This window comes from Thermobia domestica, chromosome 2, assembly GCF_964235325.1.
Source record: "Thermobia domestica chromosome 2, izTheDome1.hap1.1, whole genome shotgun sequence".
NCBI classification, from domain to species: domain Eukaryota; kingdom Metazoa; phylum Arthropoda; class Insecta; order Zygentoma; family Lepismatidae; genus Thermobia; species Thermobia domestica.
Window position 1 is genome coordinate 382,979,402 of NC_137455.1, and position 23,136 is coordinate 383,002,537.

Consider the following 23,136-nt stretch of genomic DNA (forward strand, 5'->3'; position numbering starts at 1 on the left):
ATGTGTTAGTAAAACAGCACTGCACACACACACACACATACACAAGAAGTTACATGTGTGAATCGGTGGAAAAGTTTCTATATGTGTGTTTATAGACTGGAAAAGAAAACTATCGTAAAAGAAACAGCAATATACGAAGTATCAAAGAAGATAGTTTGAATATCAGAGTGCAAGAATGCTTTGAATGTTTGCACAGTTTCAGTTTGAATGTAGAGTGCTCTTTAACTTTCAAGAAAACCTCTACTTTGAAAATCCTTAGGTGATTTGTTCATTAAAACGTAACAAAATCCAAAACTCTCTATGGTTAGATGATAAACACCTCAACCCTGGAACAAAAGTTCGTATGTTTAAATCCTAGTAGAGCCAGGGGCTATGAAGAAAGAGACTTTATCTGGAAATTTCAAATCTAATTTCTTCTTTTTGCTTTTATGTATTTATATAATAATAATAATAATAATAATAATAATAATAATAATAATAATAATAATAATAATAATAATAATAATAATATGAACAATAATATGAATAATGGCAATGGGTGCTGGTGTAATGACCACACATCATTGAAACTAACATCAGTCTAGCTTCCAACATTCCCTTTGGGTTACCTAAAATCCTAAAACACGGACACATTTTGTTTTATGAGTATTTTATATTTAATCTAGTTTCTATACGCTTTTCTACCTTTTAGAAGTTTTTTGATCATTGCTTTTAAGAGTTCGAGACTTAATGTCCCATTTAGCAGCGAGGCTATAAGAGACAGCTTAACGTGGACTCTGGACTACATAAGCCTCCGCCAGGAATCAAACTAGAGACTTCCGCGCTCCTTATGGCCACGAAGGAGCTTCATTCAGTATAGCGTACGCAGGTATTTCTTTCGGGAGGCGTCCAAACGCAATATGAGGGTATGTTATATTAAAATTTCTAAAATTGCCCTTAAATTTAGGCTAAATTTACATAAAAGTTGAAATTTCGGGCGGGTCCAGACCCCCAGGGCCCACCCCCTCCATACGTCCCTGGCTCCATTGCTTTTGTGTTATCCTTTCATGACTAAAACATGTCAGTCATTGACTCTTTTGTGACGCAGACAACTGTCTTCGTACTGACAACACCATTAACCTAGCAATCAATCAATCAAGAAAGACATTCATGTGCTACATTTTTTGCTTTCTGTTATCTCTAAGCCTTTAAAGAAATTTTTCAGTACAATACATTTCTTCCCATACAGAGGGCGTAACTCTTGAGGTCATAATCAGAAGAACTCTCAATAGAATAGAAACTCAGATGATAACAAAACCTCCAAAATGTCCTTCAGATTACCTTCAAGTCGTGTTTTGCTGGAGAAATAATATAAAATGCCTGAAGTTCTTAAAACAAAAAGATTTCAAATAAAAACTATAGAACAGGAGAGAAGAATATTCTCTGGTAATTCTCATTGCTTGGGAACGTCATCTGTGCTAAAGTGTCTCTTCCTACCTTCCCCCCTCTCCCATTTTCTTATCCACCGCTGTACCTGACATGGTTTCTCTGCCAGTGTTAAATGTCCAACATTAAAACGAGCCCTGAAAATTCTAATTTAGCGCTTTGTTGGCCCTAAGAAGGGCTAAAAGGGTTTCTACAACAGGGGAGAGGAAGAAGACAATAGGCTTCAACCGCTTTCATTTGACTTTGTCCTGCCAAGCATTGCTCCCAAGTGTCTTAATAGTCCACTTAATTCCAACGGACACTGTGAATGGATCTTAACATTGTGTGATGAGAGAAGAGAGAATTGTACAGGGAACATGTTTAGATGTCACGTTTATATTAAAGGCAGTGATTATTCGTCACAGTATGTGATTTTCGATTCGTTCACATGAAATGATGTTATAGAGGAAATCCAGTTCAAACCTTAATTATTGTAATGTCCGTCTATATTTTAATATCCAATATAAATAAACGAGGGTAGTCCTAGATTCTATTTTTGATTGCACATATTAGTTTTGGCAGTGACCAACATTCAGAAAAGATAATTCCCGTTATCCTGAGCATATAATAGCAGAAAGTACTGAAAATACCATTTTTAATTTTAATTTCTTCGAGTAATTTTGAATTGTGCGAACATTTTCTATTCATTAATTTATTATAGACGGGATACTGTAGTCTAGTCGTTAGAGCGTTAGACTCATGTCCGCGTGTAGGGGGGCGCGGTGGTTCACTGATAGAGCGTCCACCTCTGGTGATTGGGGCCCCTGGTTCGATCCCAGCTCGCACCGTGTGGACTTTATGGTGGACAAACACGGTGCTCGTGGGTTTTCTTGGGGTTCTCCCGTTTCCTCCCACTTTCTTCATTCCACCATTTCACTCATCTCTCATCATCACCGTCTCCTTTAGCCTAACCCGCATAACCGTGGGACGTAAAACTCAAAGATTTCATTAAATTTTTTCATTAATCCGCGCGGTCCCGGGTTCCATTCCCGGCCGGTGCTCCCCAATTTTCGGCGTCCACTCAGCGTCGTGAAGCAAACTGGGGAGTTACGTGAATGAAAAACGTGACGGCCACCAGATGTAAAAAGCTCCCGATACGCAGCGGCCAGGTGCTGTCACAACGTGCTCGTCGTTAGACTGGACATAGTTTAACTGGTCGCTGATAGATGGCGTTGGAGTGACTCAGGACCTTAAATGGACTGTTACCCCAAGTGGTTTTGGTTTGGTAAAGTTTTTATAGCTACCTCAAAAAAAAAAATTTTTTTTTTAAATCGCAATACGACGATATCAGAATATTCTGTGTTCTGGTAAAAAAATTTCAAGAATTTATACGAATGATTGCTAATCGTATTGTGACTCAGACAGCGTGCTGATTTGTCGCAAACTTACCTGTCACTTTTATTTGATCTAATATCGCTTCTATTTACAGGTACAAGCTAAATGTGCGTACCGCAAACGGTCACCGAAATGCCAGCAGAACCAACTGGACTTCGGTTCCAGGATGGTATGTATACACAATAGAGTTGACCGCCAACCTGATTAAGTTTTTACCAGACTTTCTTATTAGTTGCACCAGGTAAATGCGGAAACTATATCTTTAATACAGGGTATCCGAAAAGTTAGTAATTTTATTTGAAAAGACATTGGAATAACTGAGTGATTTGTATATCATTCGATAGTGTGTTATCTACTACATCAAAGAAACGCTACTCTATGAAATCTAACAGGTTTAAGTCCGTTGACCATTCTGGCCACAGTGTTTCTGTGTCCTATTCAACAGTGAAAAGAACATGTAATGTAGAATACTGGTGTTGCGTTTCGCTAGCTGAGTAATTCACTTTTTGTATCAAGGTTCTCACCGGGTATGCGAACAACTGCTGAAATTGCCAACTCACTGTATCAGTTGAGTGTGTGTGTGTGTATTTTAAAGTTGATCATCAGTTACAGTGTGTGTATTATAAGCACACGTTTATAACAGATCTCACATTGATAGCATAGAGGACTACAAAGTTCGACCTCGTCAACAAGTAACACTAATCTCACCGCCTCTTGTGTGAATAGAGATGCGCACGAGACAAGATTTGAGGCTGTCTCGTCTCGAAAATGTGCTGTAAAAGTGATGTCTCGACTCGAAAAACGTATATTTTTCTATTGTAAGAGCTGTGTCTCGACTCGAATTTTCTCAGGAAAATTCTATCTCGACTCGACTCGTGCGCATCCCTATGTGGGAACTGTATTCCAAGCTCCCATGGATATTTGGGAGCACATGTCGAACGGAAAATATGACGTCATTACACATAGTGCAAAGACCCAAGTGATATTGTTCTACTGAGTGATTTAGTTGGAAAAAATATTTACCGGAACGGCTATAATCCACACGACTCAGGGGTAATTTGTTATTAAACTGCAGAATACTTAAGGTAAATATAGTCCGGAAAGGCACTCCGGTACGTTCCGGTCCTACTGTATCACTTGTTCTATTTGTAATTATTAGGGATGCGCACGAGACGAGTCGAGACATAATTTTCCTGACAAAATTCGAGTCGAGACACAGCTCTTCCAATAGAGAAGAATACATTTTTCGAGTCGAAACACCACTTTTACAGCACATTTTCGAGACGAGACAGCCTCAAATCTTATCTCGTGCGCATCCCTAGTGATTATTATAGTTCATTAAATACTTTCCAGTGATATAGAAATCATTCAATTACTCCATTCTTCTAAAAATAGTTACTTATATTTGGGACACTCTGTATAGGCCCTGCTGGACTACTTTTCCAATTGTTCTTGTTATTTGTAGATATTTATTAATTGCAATGTAAATTAGCCTCTAAGTCTTACCTGGACGTTGGTTAAACAAATAAATAAATCTTCTATCACTGCATTTATCATGTTCTTAGCTTAAGAACATAAGCTCAATAGTAATTATTGGATTGAAATGTTCAAATGTATAAATATCATCCTTACATTGGCAATGAGAAAATTAGATAAAGTAAAATGGGAGTGAACGAATCGAAACCGGAGCTATTATTTTGGAACTGGACTAATCACGGTGAAAGCATACGTTTGTAGCTATTCAGTGGCGGGTCGTCAGTTAGTTAATGTTAATGACAGAGGCCGTAGATGCGTTTGTTCATGTAGCACCAGCAGGCGGCTCCCTATAGCTGTAGAGCCAGTTAAGATGGCCGGAGCCACTGCCATCCCCTTCTCCTTCTGGCACCAACAAACTTTTATCCATTGTTCTTTACCCCCCGCCATAACCTCTGCCATTACAACATTAAGCCCTGCGGCGTATCAAGAACACTCATGAGTCCACAAACGCCTTTAGGGTAACGCCATGTGCATATGTTACAGTATCTGTATATGGGTCTGTGTTAGTGTGGAAGATGCTTGCTTTTCGAACATATATATAGGGTGTTCCCAAACACCAAAAAGCAAGGAATTAGCTTCAAAACGTTATTAGAAATTCATATGATATTATTCTTGGGAAACTTCTGTGTGTTCCACAATACTCTCCTGCAGATAAAACCCTAAAATATTTCTGCATGACGAGAGGTCCACGATAGGTCTGATATAATAATATTTAAAAAAAAAAAAAAAAACTATTTGGTCTAGGAATTAATTCGTGCGGTTGGTACGCACACATTGAAGCTGTAGTACAAACACAAAATACATAAATACCTTAAGAAAAATATTGTCCATCGCTAGCCACCACTTTCGCCCATCTGTCAGGCAATGTACGGATTCCGTGGCGAAAGAAGTCCTCATCCTTGGAAGCGATCCAGTCAGAGACCCATGTTTCGATATCTTCTGAAGAAGTAAACCGCTGTCCAATCAAATCGTTGTTCATGCAATCGAACAAGTAGTAGTCCGAAGGAGCAACGTCTGGTGAATACGGCGGGTGGGGTAAAACTTCCCATCCGACATTTTCTAAATAGGTTTTGACCGGTTTTGCGACATGTGGGCGAGCGTTATCATATTGAACAATAAGTTTATCATGTCTGTTCTCCCATTCTGGTCGTGTTCTGGCCAGAGCTTGCTTCAAACGCATTAATTGTCGTCGATAACGTTCTCCATTCATAGTTTCACCCGGTTACAGCAGCTCATAGTACACCACACCTTTCATATCCCACCATATGCACAGCATAACCTTTGCACAGTGAATATCTCGTTTTGGTTGTGATGGACCTGGTTCACCTGGTTTCACCCAGGCGTTTTTTCGTTTAGGGTTCTCGTAATGGATCCACTTCTCATCACCCGTAATAATTCGATGCAGAAACCCCTTTCTGCTCTGTCGTTGAAGCAGCAATTCGCAAATGGTTTTTCGTCTTTCAACGTCTCTGTCTTTCAATTCATGTGGAACCCAATGTGACATCTTTTGAATCATTCCCATGGCTTTCAAGCGTTTGGAGACTGTTGTTTGATCAACGCCTAATGCTGCTGCAAGTTGTTCCTGCGTTTGACACGAATCCTGCTCGAACAATGCTGTCAATTCTTCGTCTTGAAATTTTTTTGGCTGTCCAGCTCGCTCTTGGTCTGCCAAGCCGAAATCACCACTTCTAAACCGTGCAAACCACTTCTGACACGTTCGCTCAGCTAGAGCATGGTCACCATACACTTCCACCAAAATACGATGACTTTCAGTCGCACTTTTCTGCATGTTAAAGTAATGCAGCAGGACACCCCGCAAAAACACTTTATCAGGCACAAATTGCGCCATGTTCACTTAACTACAAACTGGTGTTGTTGACGCTTTAATCCACTGCCCTATACTACGAACGATACGCGATGACAGGGGTTTGCAACACATGTGTGGATACACGGAACTGTGGGACGCTCCGTTCGTTGCGCCATCTCTTGTCCACCCGCACGAATTAATTCCTAGACCAAATATTTATTATTGGAAAAAATGAAATTTTTGAGTTTTACGTCCCACGGTTATGCCCGTTAGGCTAAAGAAGACGGTGATTATGAGAGATGAGTGAAATGGTGGAATGAAGAAAGTGGGAGGAAACGGGATAACCCCGAGAAAACCCACGAGCACGGTGTTTGTCCACCACAAAGTTCACTTGGCGGGGGCTGGGATCGAACCCGGGACCCCAAGCACCAGAGGTGAACGCTCTACCACTGAGCCACCGCGCTCCCCTATATTTATTATTGGAGTATATTGCGTAATGATTTAAGCAGTGGCGTATTTATGGGGGCTTCCGGGGCTTAAGACCCCCCGAAATCTTACTTACTATAGTAAAGTATATGAAATACCTTGCAGAATTTTCATATTTTCAGGCAAAGCCCCTTCCCGAAAGTTAGCAAACCCCCCCGAAACAAAATCGTAAATGCGCCACTGGACTTACGTATCTTTAAATGTTGATAAAATTTATTCATTATGTTTGTACAATTACTTTATCAATGTATCGTACTCATATAGCACTAAACCAGTGGTTGAGATCAAGGGATTGAGTAAATTAGTGTTACCTATGAGTCTCATGAAGTTGCTTGTCTCACCTCTATTCTGGCCTCGAAAACGAGACTAGAATTATAATGTTTCTGGTCTCGTCTCATTTTTTTTTTTAAAAAAAAGTACTTCTTGTTTCGTGTTCAATACTAATAACAATACATTTGTTTCGAAGAGTAGGGATGCGCACGAGACAAGATTTGTGGCTGTCTCGTCTCGAAAATGTGCTGTAAAAGTGATGTCTCGACTCGAAAAATATATATTTTACTATTGGAAGAGCCGTGTCTCGACTCGAATTTTGTCACGAAAATCCTGTCTCGACTCGTCTCGTGAGCGTCCCTATCGAAGAGAACAAAACTAGGATGCCTGTTAATAACAGTGGTCCCAATTTATTGCAGAAGTTTGAGAAACGCAGTACTATGTCAATCTTTATATTTTAAGACACCCTGTATATCTTAAATTGCACAGAGAAAAGACACGTGTGGCGTACGTAATAGCGTAGGTTACATGCGTAAATTCGCTAGTTTTTGAACTTAACCTACTACTATAGGTAACTTCCTGCAACGAACGTATAAATAAAAACGTGTGTTCTTTAATATTTTCCGTATAAGTGTTCTTAGTAAATGTATTTTCCGTATAAGTGTTGTTCTTAGTAAACGTATTTTCCGTATAAGTGTTCTTAGTAAACGTATTTTCCGTATAAGTGTTCTTAGTAAACGTATTTTCCGTATAAGTGTTCTTAGTAAATGTATTTTCCGTATAAGTGTTCTTAGTAAATGTATTTTCCGTATAAGTGTTCTTAGTAAATGTATTTTCCGTATAAGTGTTCTTAGTAAACGTATTTTCCGTATAAGTGTTCTTAGTAAACGTATTTTCCGTATGAAAGAAAGGACTGTATATAGGGGTAAAGATTTCACCTACAGACAGATGCACATAACATATAGCTGACGTATATGTAATATACGGAAGACTGTTAGAGGTCAGACTTCTTGTAGCAGCGTGATCTAACATCTAAGCGGGAAAAAAGACAGTACTTACATGTAGCATATGGATAACGTATACTTCGTACAGATTTCCGTAGTAAACATATTGATTCTGTATATTTGTACAATATACCGCTGTCCGGATAACAGATTTTTCTCAGTGTGTATATAGCTACAGTATGTAAAGGCAATGAGTTTCTACAGATGTCGAGTAAACCGTATTTATAACTACAAACTTGCTGTGAATAAAAGTGCTCCTGCCTGGCGCACGTTAGTATACAGACCTGCATATCTTTCCCTTTCATTTGAGTTTCGTGTTTTTAACTCCGTTTCTAACCGACACGTCCACATAATTTCCCCCCTTTACTCGCCTGCCTTCTCATCTAAACTCCCTCAAATTGCTTCAATATTTTCCTATTTATGTCTGAATACACGGTTTTGTTGTTTGGTTCACATGACCAAAAAAATAATAAAATGAAGAGAAACAAAAAAAAAAAAAAATATTACATATATGCGACAACACTTTTTCTTTCTTTTTTGTTAATTGAAAAAGGGGATGTACTCTTTAGTTAATTATTTTCTGACATAAAATGTGTTCGAGTTCTTGTTGATTGGTTGATTTAGATCGTTGGTTCAGCACTGAGGCTATATGAGACGTGGACTTAGAGCTTAACGAGGGATTCCAACAACATGAGCTCCCACCGGAATTCGAGCCCTCAGCAGAATCACATAGCCACGAGGGAGTCCTTCAGTTTTTGTATTTCGCAAAATTTGTTCCAAATATGGAATACTAGTGTCAATTACTTCGCTGGGTTAAAATAAATATTAATAATATGTTCCGTTAGTAATATGTTATGATAAACGATTACTTTTGTCTTATAAATTAAATATTGCTATTGTGGGTTGAATTTGAATTTAAACGTCCTCTGACGTGTCACTGTTCATCTCAGCGACCACGAAAACTATGGATTCGGCACTGATATTCATCATTTTCGATCATTTTTATATATTTCCCCCTCTCCAAAGGTTCAGAATTGAATTTGGATTTAAACGGCATCAGAAGCGTCACTGTTCATCTCAGTGACCCCGAAGACTATGGATTCGACACTAATACGGTCATTTTCGATCAGTTATTTAGGTCTATATGTGCCCTATCCAAATATCTAAGTTTCAGAATTCTGCGGTACTTTCGCAACAATTTTTATAGAGGTACTGTAGTTGATGAGTACTTCAAATTATATTCCCGTAGCCAAACTCCCTCTACAAAAAATGTTAGTGCATATATTAGTTATTAAGTGAAGTCTTGACTCGGCTACGGTAGATTCCATAATTTTGCAGCTATGGACTTTTAAGGTTCATTTTACATATTTTCGGCAGCCTATAACTCTGAAAGGAAGCGTTTGTGAAGCCAGGTTTGTCTATACTTTTTGTCTCATCTTGGTGTCAGGAATGACCTTCAAACGTTGTCGGCTTTGTTTTGAAACACTCTGTATATGGGTAGATAGATCTGACAAGCCACGCATATCAGGAAAATGAAACTCGGTACCGGTATGCAGGCCTAAATTCCTTGCTAAAAATGAGTGAAAATGTGTCCAATTACCGGGCAAGTTTAAACACGAGCAATAGCAATGTAAGAGCCAGCCAGAGCCCTAACGAGCTCTATTGCGGGAAGTGAGCTCCCCGAGCCCTTACTGAGTTGCCAATCTAATGAGATCGTGTTAGGTCTAGCTCGCATGAAGATAGCGAGCACTGGTTCGATCAATTGAGTGCAATTTGAACTAGCGTCAGCCACAATGAGATTAGTGTCGACATAAAATGCATCATGTCATCTGCTTATGTGAAATGAAATGGTATGGAAAAGGGAATGCTAAACATATCCCTCTGGTTATGTACTGAATATCATTAAGAACGGTATGTGTGAATACGCGGCCGTTGTGAATACCATTCTCATGTGTATAATGCTGAAACGAAATATATGAGTACATAAGGTGCTGTTAGAAGGCTTTGGTCACTTTGACAACCCACCCTTCACCCTTCGTTTAATCCAACCCTTTAAAACAACGCAATTCTCACCCTTCTCATTTGGCAGACATAGAACCATTTTTAACTACAAGGGCAGAAGATGAAACTACCTATCTGTTCGCTCTAAATAGCGTTTCTGTAATGACAAACGTACCAATACTAGCAACAGTAGTAGTAATAGAAATACAAATAATAGTATCCAATCCAACACAGTAAGCTCCCGCGGCCATCCCATCAAACAAAAACAAGTAAAAGCACACGATTGCAAAAAGCCTTGTGTTCATTCCGTTGCGTGCGTTTCCATGCTACATATCCTAGCAATGTATGGGTCATTCCACAGGGAATTGCGCGCGTTCACCACTGAACATACAATCCAGATGAGAATTTGCAACACACACACTCACACAGACCCAACACTCACAAATACAGAAAAATAAACAATCCAGGAGGGAAAAACAACTTTAAAAAACAAATGAAACAACAAAAATACTAGCCTCAGGGGTCAGTTTATATATATATATATATATATATATATATATATATATATATATATATATATAGAGAGAGAGAGAGAGAGAGAGAGAGAACATGGCCGCACCTAATCTCTCATTTTCTCTCTACACACATGAGCTGCTCATCAACTTGTATATCCTTTTATCCCACCCATTTCTACACATCCCATACCCACAGGAGCATTTGCCAAGGGTCGTAGTCTCCATGTATGTATGTATGTATGTATGTATGAACTAATGCATTTATACAGGTTCGAGTAGGTAGGTGATGAACACATAAGCTACGTATTCTCTCTGAGTATGAACCTATGTATAATACGTACTCAATCCCGTTCCCTTCTTTAAATTACAGTAAAAACCCATGTGCGAACTAAAATGAGCAATTTCTCTTAAGATTTGTGAGGTGACGCATAGTAATTGTCCCTATACATATATGAACTCTTTTTGTCTGGCTTGGATTCCAACATCCGCTCTTAATCTGTCGTTGGATTGATGAGTCATACAAATTCATATACATATTATACTATACAATGAACATTTTTTTTTTTTTTTTGGACAAGGCTCAGAAACGAAATACTTTTTTTCGAATTAAATGGATTACAAAATTAATGTATATTTAACATAAACATATTGATGTAGAAAAGGCTTTAGACCGCGTGAACTGGGAATCATTGTTGGAAATTCCAAAGAAGGTTGAGTTAGAATGGAAAGATCGAAGACTCCTAAGAAACTTATATATGAACCAATAAGCAAATGTTAAAATAGGGGGGAAAAATAACAGAAGAGAGTGTAACTGGAGGTGAAGTTCAACAGGAATGTCGTTTCTCGCCTACATTATTTGATATTTGTTTGCAAGAGAGGCGAAAAAGAGCCTACTATATGTTGATAGGAGGTATATTAGAAAAACAAAAGTCATAGTGATTGAAACGAAATGGTCAGTGTCAAATATAGAAGTCAGAGAGTGAATATAGTTTTTGTGTAATGTCCTGGGTAGTATTATTAGTGATGATATGAAGTGTGAACGTGAAATAAAATATGGATAGGAATGGCGAAAGAAGCCTTTAGGAGAAAGAAAAATGTATTTTGTGGGTCTTTCAATAAAGAATTGAGAAAAAGACTCATAAAATGCTTCGTGTGGAGTGTTGTACTGTATGGGGCAGAAACATGGACATTACACAAAAGCGATTAAAAAAAAAAAAAGACTGGAAGCTGTGGAAATGTGGGTGTGGAGAAGAATTGAAAGAATTAGAACAGAAAACAGAACAGAAAACGAATGAGAGATGCTAGAAATGGTGGAAAAATAAAGAACAATTTTAGATGCTATTGAAAAGGGGATGAAAAACTGGTTGGGACGTTGGATGAGAAGGAAATGTTTTATTCAGGACTGTATTATGCTAGAGGGTATAGAGGCAGGAAAGAGAGGGAGAGGGCGAAGGAGACTACAATTAATGGACGATATCAAAACAGAAAAATCATACGTGAAGGTGAAGAGATTAGCTGAAGACCGTGGAAGCTTCTCAATTGTAGCAAATGACCTGCCAATAATGACAGTATTCCTATGATGATGATGATGATGATAACACATATAAAAGCAAACATTAACACAATGACCAAAGAAAAACACGAGTTCCATAGAGCATAATTTCAGAGAAAATAACAAATATTTAATAAAAATTACAATCAAGAATATAATAGTGAATGAAAGATGCGATTATTACTATTATTATTATTTTTTGTAGTATTTTAGTTCTCTGTCTCACCAAGCAACGTTAGTGTTGCTTTTCGTTTCATTTCATTTCGGCCTCTCATTGGACGCCTTCTTCATTGGCACGAACGTTAAGCTCCAGATGCCTGCTTTCTAGTTCTGTAATAAATAAAATATGAATTATTGTCGTAAATATGTCGTTTTACTTTAACTATTGTAGTTTAGGGTCACCGAGATTCTCCTATTTATGTAGATCTGATGGATATTTCTAGTAAATTTGTTTATAAACTAGATTGATATGGTAACTTTGTGATCCCGGCGAGTTCCTTTTTTATATACAAATTTAAGTGATTTTCTTGCATGAATTTTTATTATACTCTTGATTAGATTCCAATTTTTCGTATGTAGTATCATATTTATGTTGATAGGGAACGTATAGAAGAACTTAAGCGGTAATTCATTAAACATATTTCTTTTTCGATGTATTAGTTCACGTTGAAAAATTAAATGATTAATATTGCCTATTTCTTTTCCGCACCAGCAGCAGTTTGTTTCTTTTCTTTTTATGACAAATAATTTCGCAGGTGTTAAGGTAGTATTAAACATTAATCAGTAATATAGAACTATTTTTGATCTCGGCCAGCTTTTTCTTTTCGTTTCTTCGGGTTCACAGCACTCAAACAACACGAGCGCCATTCGTGTGAGACAAGAGAACTAAAATAGTACCCTTTTTCTTTCCACCGTATATATTATTATCTTCTTTCCTTCTTTACCTGAATTGAGATTTCATATCTTTAGGTGCAGACCTAGGTTTCAGTCACCTACTTCACTGATTTGTTATAAATAATTGTTTTGTATTATAGTAATTTTAACGTAAACATTTATGAAAGTAATGATAAAAGAGCGAAGATGAATCTCGGACCTGCTCATGATTATTTGTATGAAAAAATAATGGGTTACGATTTCTTAACGCCAGAGTGAAGATTCTTGGTTTAACTGTTACATTTCGTCACATTATAAGATTTATATACAGGGTGTCTCAAAAGTCCCCTGAAATAGGGTAACTCTGTTATTATCAGAATTACAACAAAATGGAAGACAATAAACCGTCTCCAAATAGGATGTTTTCAATCTAAAGGGAAAAGAGTGTACAACCCAAACGACTTGTCAAATTTAAAAATTCCTTCATTTTAGATTGAAAATATCATATTTGGAGACGTTTGCCCTGTTATATTTTGTTGTAACTCTGATAATAACAGAGTTATCCTATGTTAGGGGACTTTTGAGACATCCTGTGTATGAGAGAAAATTGAGTGTATATATATTCTTTATTGTTCTATACGTTCTATGCCACTTTAACGAAGTTTTATTCCACTTTAGAAACATGTCTAAGAAGATAATTTTATTAATGTTAAATTTAGATTTGATGTGACATTTACTACCCAGCAAAATAATTAAAATATAATAATTTCACGGTTATTTCCCTGTAGGTAGATCCACAGAAACGACATTTTAGATGGTCATAATATTTCATTATATCTATATGTTATGTCGGGTATTGATGAAAAAGATAGTACCCTTATTTATTTATTTATTTATTTTAAAGTGATTTCCCTTTCCTAACGTTTGTTGCTGGCTTGAATGAAGATAGCAGCAGGTCAGTGGCTATGTTTGGCCAGTGGATCACGCAGGTTCAGTAGTCAAAACACTAAGACAGGTGCTGCGGCCGAGACATTTTCGGAGCGGGATGAGTAACTTCAGTTCATATCACTAGGGATGCACGAGAGACGCGAGAAATCTCGTCTCCTCTCGCGTCTCGTCTCGCATTTGCGAGACGAGACACGAGACGAGAGTGAAAATTTTATGCGAGACGCGAGACGAGACTAAACCATGCGAGACGAGACATGGTTAAGTCTCGCAGTCTCGCAACGTTTATGAATAACATTTAATTGTATATTTATTGATTTTATATTTATTGAGTTTTCTAAGTTGAGCGTTAATGCCTCCAGGAACAAAAAAGTGATTGGGGCAATAGACATTTTATGAGATTTATTATAACTTATTTTATGAACATCTAAGCAAAAACTGAAATTTTCAAAGGGCTTTAAGTGGTGGAAAAGAGGATCAAGCTTCCCCGACCCCTTCCTCGTTACGGGCCTGGGGCTCATTCCTTCTGCCCTAACTGTAGCTCTTCCGAAACCTTCAGTTTTTTTTTTATTTCTTTAGATAAATACAAAAATAAAGCAATTTAAGAATGTAAAATGAATTCATGTTAGACCCACAAAAATTATTTCATGTTCTGGTTATGAGTCTGAACATTAGTCAGAATAACATAGACACGGGTTAATCAATTGGCTGAAAAAGAAAATGGGTGAAATGAGAGCCTCAAGATAAAACCATTCACGCCATATTATTTACCACAAGCGTATACTGGCATTAATTAAATCAAGGACCCCTTCGACTGTAGATACTCAATCTACCACAGATGGGAAGAGAGAATAGATAACAAGCACTCTTTTGAAACTATTTTGAGTTTAATCTCAATTGCTTTCATTTCTTCAGATGCACGACAATGTTTTGAACAGGTCAGTTATTATAATTCAAAATCCGTAAGAAAATAATAATAATAAATTAGCATTAAGTTTAATTTTCATGTAAGTTTGATTATCTAGTTTACATTTTTATTTTACCTTTTTAATATGTGAATTTTTTATGGAGTATACTTATTCACTTATCTTTGTTAGGAGGTTCTTCCGCCGGTGAAATAACTTCCATGAAGAAAGAAAATAAAACAGAAGTTGGAAAATATTGAAAGAATGCTGCAAAGATGTATATGGAGATCGCATAATTAAAGCAAAATAGATATTTGTGACTCACAGGTGCACAGGCAGGAGTTTGGTACCAGTATGATAAATCCTACTATATTTGAAAAGAAAAAATAGTATTTATCAAATGTTATTAAGTTATATATACTGTAATTATATGATGAGGAAAATGTCCAAAGTTATTTTAATTCATAGATTATACAAAGTGTTTCAAAACAATACCGACAATTGCTGACACCAAAATAAGACAAAAAGTATAGACCAACTTGAGTACACAAATGCTTCCTTTCGGAGTTATAGGCTATCGAAAATATGAAAAAACACAGTTAAAAGGTCCATAGCCTCCAAAACTAGCTCCAAGCTCCAAAACTATGGGACCTAACATAGTCGGGTCAAGACTTCACTGAAGAACTAATATGTGCGTTATTCAAAAATGCATGTTTCAGAATTCTAAGGTATTCACACAACAATTTTTATAGAGGGAGTTTGGCTACAGGAATATAATTTGAAGTATTCACCATCTCTATAAAAAATTTTGCGGAGATACCACAGGAATCTGAAACTTAGATATTTGGATAGGGCACGTACTAGTTCCTAAGAGAGGTCTTCACCCGACTACGGTCGGTCCCATAGTTTTGGAGCTATGGACCTTTTAAGTTCATTTTTTGTTTTGTTTTCGGCAGCCTATAACTCTGAAATTACGGATTTCTGCACCCAGGTTGTCTTATCTTGGTGTCGGGAATTACCTTACAAACGTTGTCGGTGTTGTTTTGAAACACCCTGTATATATATGTGTAATATATCTTTTTAACATCGTGTAATTTTTTTTTTTTTTTTTAGTTTAAATTTTGCTCAAATTTGTCCGTAATGTAATCCATCAACATTTCTTATGCTCGAAACCTAAACACTCAATACTCAGTATAATATGCTGAATTCAATAAAAAAAATTGTCTACTAATTTGGGTTAATTGATGTAGTTTAGTGTAAAAATGGTGTAAAGCGTGGAAATGCTTGAGCATGAAACAAGTAAATGGATTAATAAAAGAAGAAAGGCAAATCTGCTGCATAAACTAAATACGCATTAACAAAAAAGTAGTTAAAAGTTTCATTCAATATATTTCCATCTATCTTTCGTACTTTAGTTTATTTTAATCTGCGTTACGAAATACATGCTGTGCGTAATACGTTACGCGCAAAGTGTGATCAAAAAGAACGGTGAATATAGTAGCACAGTGCCATCTGTCGATGTTGTGTTCATTTCAACTATTAATCCCGGTAGCCTAAACCTTTGGTACAGTCAGCGTCTAGTTTGAACGAGTTGTGACATGTTAGTTGGCTTCCAGAGTCAGAAGAGTGAGGGGGTGTTAAGAGTGGCTGTCACGCGACAACATTAAGCTTTGTTCTAAGCTGGAAAAAAATGTCAAAGAAGCTCACGAAATGTCAAAATCAGTGTATGGCGACGAAGTGGTGGCATAAAACATTGTTTACAAGTGATATGAACGGTTCAAAGGCGGCAAGGAGTCGGTTGAAAACGAGGAACGATCGAGACGTCCTTCGACGTCAAAAACAGATGAAAACGTGCAAAAGTGGCAAAAATGATTTGTTCAAACAGGAAAATCACTATTCGAAAGCTTTCTGAAATACTAAGCATCTGCTATAGGAACGTGAAAAACATTTTAACTAAATGGGCAAATGACTTCCTTCTTAACCACGAAAATGCGCCTTGCCACACCTTATTTTTGATCCGCTAGTTTTTGGTCGAAAAAATATTCCTGTCTGTCCATATTCGCTGTGCTCTCCATATATAGCATCATGTGACTTCTGGCTGTTCCCCAAAATTAAAACCATGTTTAAAGGGAAAATATTTGACACCATTCAAGAGCAGGTGAGCCACGACAGAGCAGGTGAACGCCATTCCAAAAAAGAACTTCCAGAAATGCCTCCAGTCATAGATTCAAGTGAGTCATAGATGGGATAAGTACATTGCTAGTCAAGGACAGTGCTTTGAAGGAGATTAAATGAAGTTCTATGTAAGTTTATTACTGTGTTATGTTAAATGAAATTATTCACCGTATATTTTGATCACACCTCACACATTATTATTTTGTGTAATTGATATTTCTATGAGAATTATTATTATTGTGTTATAATATGTAGTTTTTCTATGATTGCGTACGAGACGAATGTTGAGATTGACTCATCTCAAGAAGGTGAAACGAATGTCTCGCCTCAGAAAGTGTATAGTGTACGTATTGAAATAATTCTGTCTCGTCTCAAAATTTTTGACCTGTCTCGTCTCGTGCGCAACCCCAGTTTTGTTCAAATGTTCTTCTAAGACTTATGGGTTCATTATATATATATATTACGGGGGTTAAAGTACTAATTGCCTTATATTATTTTAACTCCTTGATTATTTTTTTAAGAACATGTGTCCATTTATATTGCAGTAACTATGGATTCCTTGCATAAAGAAACTGTCAGAACTGAAGCATTGACTGGAGTTGATACTCAGGTGCCGAAGAATACCGAACGTGTGGGGAGAGCAATATTGGAGAAATGAATTCTACGAATTACATCATATCAGCAGTTTTAAGCAGGCACAGAAACACAAATCTGGTAATGGTGCTCATTCTACTGATTTTTTGGAGGGATTTAATAATCCAGGTAAGACAGAAATAATAACAGAGTAGTGGTGGGTAGAATGCTATATATGGGAGACAAAGATTAATTTGTTAATGTGGAAATGCTAAAAAGTAGTACTCTTTGGTGCGGGGTCGTTGGCGTGTTTACGTAATCTACACTGAGAAAAATCCGAGCGGTATATTGTTAAAATATACGGAATTCTTATGTTTACTACAGAAATCAGTACGGACCATACGTCATCCATATGCTACATGCGCACTGCCCTTAGATGTTACATCATGCCGTTGCAGGATGTCTGACATCTAACAGTCTTCCGTATATAACATATTTATATGTATGTTACATACGTCTATCTGTATATGAGATCCTGATCACCTATATACAGTTCTTTTGTTGGTACGGAAAGTACATTTATTCGGAACACTTATACGGAAAGAACGTATAAAATATACTTTTTCAGTTATACGTTCGCTGTACGTTAAGTTCAAAAATTACACGATTTACACATGTAACCTACGTTTTTAAGTATGCCACATAGTGTTTTTCTCAGTATAGCTTCCTTGAAGGCTACGTAGCATGATGGGAATGGTATATGCTGTAAGAGTTGATCTTGAATGATGGTCGTGGTTCGAATTCGAACCCCGGTCGTTAGTAGTTCGATTTCCTTCACAATCTAGATGTTGCATAACGGTGCTACACTCAAATACTTTTGGAAAAAATGAAATGAAATCTTTAAGTTTAACGTCCCACGATTATGCCGGTTAGGCTAAAGGAGACGGTGATGATGAGAAATGAATGTAATAGTAGAATGAAGAAATCAGGAGGAAACGGGAGAACCCCGAGAAAACGCACGCACACTATGTTTGTACACCACAAAGTTCATTTGGCGCGAGCTGCGATTGAACCAAGGTTTCCAGGCACCAGAGGTGAACACTGTACCACTGAGCCACCGCGGCCCCACAAATACTTTTGGAGTTGGCCACTCTATTTTGGAAGCTAATTCCCACTATTGTCGGTAAGAAGTCTTTCTTCCAACAGTATGACCTGAATTCGATCCCTGATGGGAAAAGGGCCTCATCCAAATGTGACTTAGGGGTTCTCGCAACCTTCGTCAAATGAGAAAACCTTGGATGTACAGGCGGTGTGAGCGTAGTGCTACCAAAGTTTGCATGGACACCCCAGGACCCAGGTATCTTTGCTTGGAACTTTGTTTATTAATGTAACAATAAAAATCACAATCTTACGTGAATGACATTATCGAACATTGGCGAATAAGATTAACATTGGTTTGACTTACTTCATTTTATGGATAAGAGTATGTGAATTTTTAAACACAGATGGATGACCTTAATTTTTTTTGAACGAAACTGTTCACTTCCCAGACGGATAGAGGTAATACATTTTAAATTAATCAACACACATAATTCATCACGGTTGAGCTGTTTGATCACTAATTCGACCACAAATGGCCACCATAGGCTTTTAAATCAGGACAAGGGGGCTATCGCTCCTCTGACATTGGGATATCCGTAACCTTCACAACAAAAATTCTAAGAGTATGTACTGTACAACACATCAAATTAGGCACCTTGAACACTTGTTTTTCTTAAACGACCAAGCTTTTAAAATTTTGACCCTTTATTCTTACGTTTAAATTTAGGATTTAGATTTCTGGGCTTTCAGCATCTATGGCCATTTGGACAATGAGAGATGACGTCCCTCGGCGAGAACACTATCCGGGGAAAGGGAAGCAAGAAAACGGCCTGGGACCTATAAGTTAGGTACTATTCCGGCATTTGCCTGGTGTGAATCAGGAAAACCCAGTAAAACCTCTTCCAGAATGGATGACCTGAAAAAGCTTTTTACAGTTTTTCGACCAAGTGCCCCCACCTAGAATCGAACCCGGGACCGCTCTCACCTAAATGAAGGCAAGGGCGTTAGCGACTACGCTACGCGGGGCCACCTGAATTCTGACACCTGCACATGTTTATGATGAGTAGTTAGTGCAGTGGACACGTACCTTTTATTCAAACCCTCAATTGCGAAAAATACAATGGTGGTTTTCGAGCCAATGAGAAGCAGTGGGCACTAAATTGAGAATTACAATACACCAATCAACACTACTTTGAAGTGTTACAGTTTTTATTTTAAAAGCATCCAATGCTAAACATCCCTCCATCTTCTCTTCGTATATATATATAAGTATATATTCGTAGCTAAGCTAAGCAGGTCTTAGCATAGAATTTTATGGTGTTGCTTGAAGGTGTGTTGGAAAATTACATACCCGTATTAATTATGGATCCCATAGAGAGTTTTACTGGCTGGAATGAATATTCACAGCTTAAAAACACAATAACTTCTCTCCCTCCTCTCTCTCTCTCTTTTGCAAGTAGCAATTGCGGTGGTATTGCGTTAATTCCCTTCGGGAACACCAAAAGAGGACCGTGCGTTTCATACGTTCCCCCCTCTCGCCTTCCTAATAATCCCTCTGCGAATGCTTATTACAGCTCAGGGGCCATATATCGGAGATGGGGAGTTTGTTGTGTAAAGTTAGGCTTCGTATATTGCGGTATGTATGTGTACCGTCATATGAATAGACCATATATATATTCAGTATAAGTAAGTAAGTATACTCACGAACACACACAACAGATGCTACTTTGCACAGTTGTGAATTTTTTTAATATCTCTGCATTTTACATGATTCTTGTTAACTGACGGGAGGGTCACACAAACATTAAACCTGGAAATGTATTACTACGTTTTTTTATTTTTATTTTTATACCTTTTTAACGCCACTTACATACCATTGGTTAACTTCCTCGGTTTTTGGACTTCCAAACTATGCTATGCATAAGTAATGGAAGTTTTATAAAAATATCTACGTCCATCTGTCGGTCCGTCTGTTGATACATACCAGAGCCAAAACAGTAAGAAATAGCCAGAAACGATACCAGATAGAGTTTTTTTTTTTAGCTCGATTCATTGTCTCCGTTCACGCCACTGTATTTCAACCGGAAACGGTTGAAATCTAATATTTCCGTTTTCAATGTTAATCGTAATAAATGATTATGATAAAAGATGACGAGGAACAGTTCTTCTATATAGGGTCTACTCAACATTTTAAGGATACACTTCTTTTCTACACTTTCATTATACTAACACCGAAAGTAGTTTAAATCCACTGTAACTTTGGGTTCAACATGAGTCCTCACACAGCAAAGTGGCGGTAAACAGCGGGAAATAGTTTCCTGATAGGAAATTAGGGTCTGAAAATTAGATTCTGTTTAGGATATTGGACACTTACAGTTTCTAATTGAAACCGAAACTGATCAATATATGATAAAGTTCTTCTCGGGCAATTAGCCAGGTGAAAACTGGTGGATAGGCCAACGTTTCGATAGCTGTCATCGTTCTCATCATCAGGGCAATTATGCCTGATGCATACATAATTGCCCTGATGATACATATATGATATATAATTGCCCTGATGATGAGAACGATGACAGCTCTCGAAACGTTGGCCTATCCACCAGTTTTCACCTGGCTGATTGCTCGAGAAGAACTTTATCATATACGCCGCCAGGAAAGCTTCAAATCTTACTTGATCAATATATCATTTCTGTTAGCATATTGTACCTCGTAGTTTATAATTAAAACCCAAACTGATCAGTCTATCATTTGTAGTTAGCATATTGTACCCTTACATTTTGTAATTAAAACCAAAACTGATTAATCTATCATTTCTGGTTAGGTCATTAGACCTTATTTGTAATTGAAATCGAAACTGATCAATGTATCACTCTGGTCAGAATATTAAACTCCTATAGTTTGCAATTGAATTGAAACTGATTAATCTATCATTTCTGATTAAGTTATTGGACCCCTATAATTTGTAATTAAAACCGAAGCTTATGGTTACTTTATTGGACCCTTATACTTCGTAATCGAAACCGAAACTGATCAGTACATCACCTCTGGTTAGGATATTGGAACCGAAACTTACCAATCTATCATTTCTGGTAAATTTATTGGACCCTTATAATTTGTAACCGAAACCGAAACTGATTAATCTATCACTTCTGGTTAGGATATTGGGCCTCGATAGTTTGTGCTTAAAACAGAAACTGATCAATCTATCATTTCTGGTTACGTTATTGGTCCCCTTTAGTTTGTAATTGAAACCGAAACTGATTAATCTATCATTTCTGGTTAAATTATTGGGCCCTTATACTTTGTAATCGAAACCGAAACTGATTAATTTGTCACTTCTGGTTAGAATATTGGACCCATATAATATGTAACTGAAACCGAAATTGATCAATATATCATTTCTGTTAGCATATTGTACCTCGTAGTTTATAATTAAAACCCAAACTGATCAGTCTATCATTTGTGGTTAGCATATTGTACCCTTGCATTTCGTTATTAAAACCCAAACTAATTAATCTATCATTTCTGGTTAGGTCATTAGACCTTATTTGTAATTGAAATCGAAACTGATCAATCTATCATTTCTGGTTAGGATATTGGACCCAATCGCAACCGAAACTGATTAATTTATCACTTCTGGTTAGGATATTAGACCCATATAATGTGTAACTGAAACCGAAATTGATCAATCTATCATTTCTGGTTAGGATATTGGACCCAATCGAAACCGAAACTGATTAATTTATCACTTCTGGTTAGGATATTGGACCCATATAATATGTAACTGAAACCGAAATTCATCAATCTATCATTTCTGGTTAGGATATTGGATCCAATCGAAACCAAAGCTGATTAATCTATCACTTCTGGTTAGGATATTGGACCGATATAATATATAACTGAAACTGAAATTGATCAATCTATCATTTCTGGTTAGGATACTGGACCGAATCAAAACCGAAGCTGATCAATTCATCACTTCTAGTTAGGATATTGAACCCTTATAGTTTGTAATTAAAAGCGAAACTGATCAATCTATCATTTCTGGTTAGGATGTTGGATCCTTATAGTTTGTAATTAAAACCGAAACTGATCAATCTATCACTTCTGGTTAGGATATTGGACCCTTATAGTGTGTAATTGAAACCGGAATTGATTAATCTATCATTTCTCATTAAGTTATTGGACCATTATGGTGGGTAATCGAAACCGAAACTTATGGACAACAATATATAGAAATGGTACTTGATTTTAGTTTTGACTACAGTCAAACAAAATGGAAAATAATTAGAACAATTAGTCAGAACTTTCGTCTGTACATGTGTACTAATCTTAGTGCATTTAATGAAGATAATCTTGTTCATGTAATATGATTATGTATGTTCATGTTTCAATATTTCGTAGAACTCTATGAATTAATATATTAATTTCTTTAATATCTTCTTCATTACCACCAATTTATGTTTACATTTTCCGTTTTCTAGTATACATTAAAATGCTGCAGTGCTGACTAAACTGAACTAGCATAAAAAAAATGTAAGAAGAAAATTATCTCCGTTCGGGATTAGTAACGGCAAAGTAAGGTAAACTATAA

At 37.0% G+C, this 23,136-nt stretch overlaps 1 long non-coding RNA gene across 3 annotated transcripts in view; it reads left to right on the forward strand.

Moving 5' to 3' along the window:
- Positions 1–23,136, forward strand: part of LOC145678877 (uncharacterized) — a 116,919-nt gene that overhangs the window by 58,367 nt on the left and 35,416 nt on the right. The window contains exons 2-4 of one of the 3 annotated variants that reach the window (XR_014130477.1): positions 2,894–2,968; positions 14,886–15,045; positions 17,414–17,630. This is a non-coding gene — a long non-coding RNA (uncharacterized LOC145678877). The remainder of the gene's footprint in view (positions 1–2,893; positions 2,969–14,885; positions 15,046–17,413; positions 17,631–23,136) is intronic. The other 2 variants (XR_014130478.1, XR_014130479.1) reach the window with 2 other exon arrangements.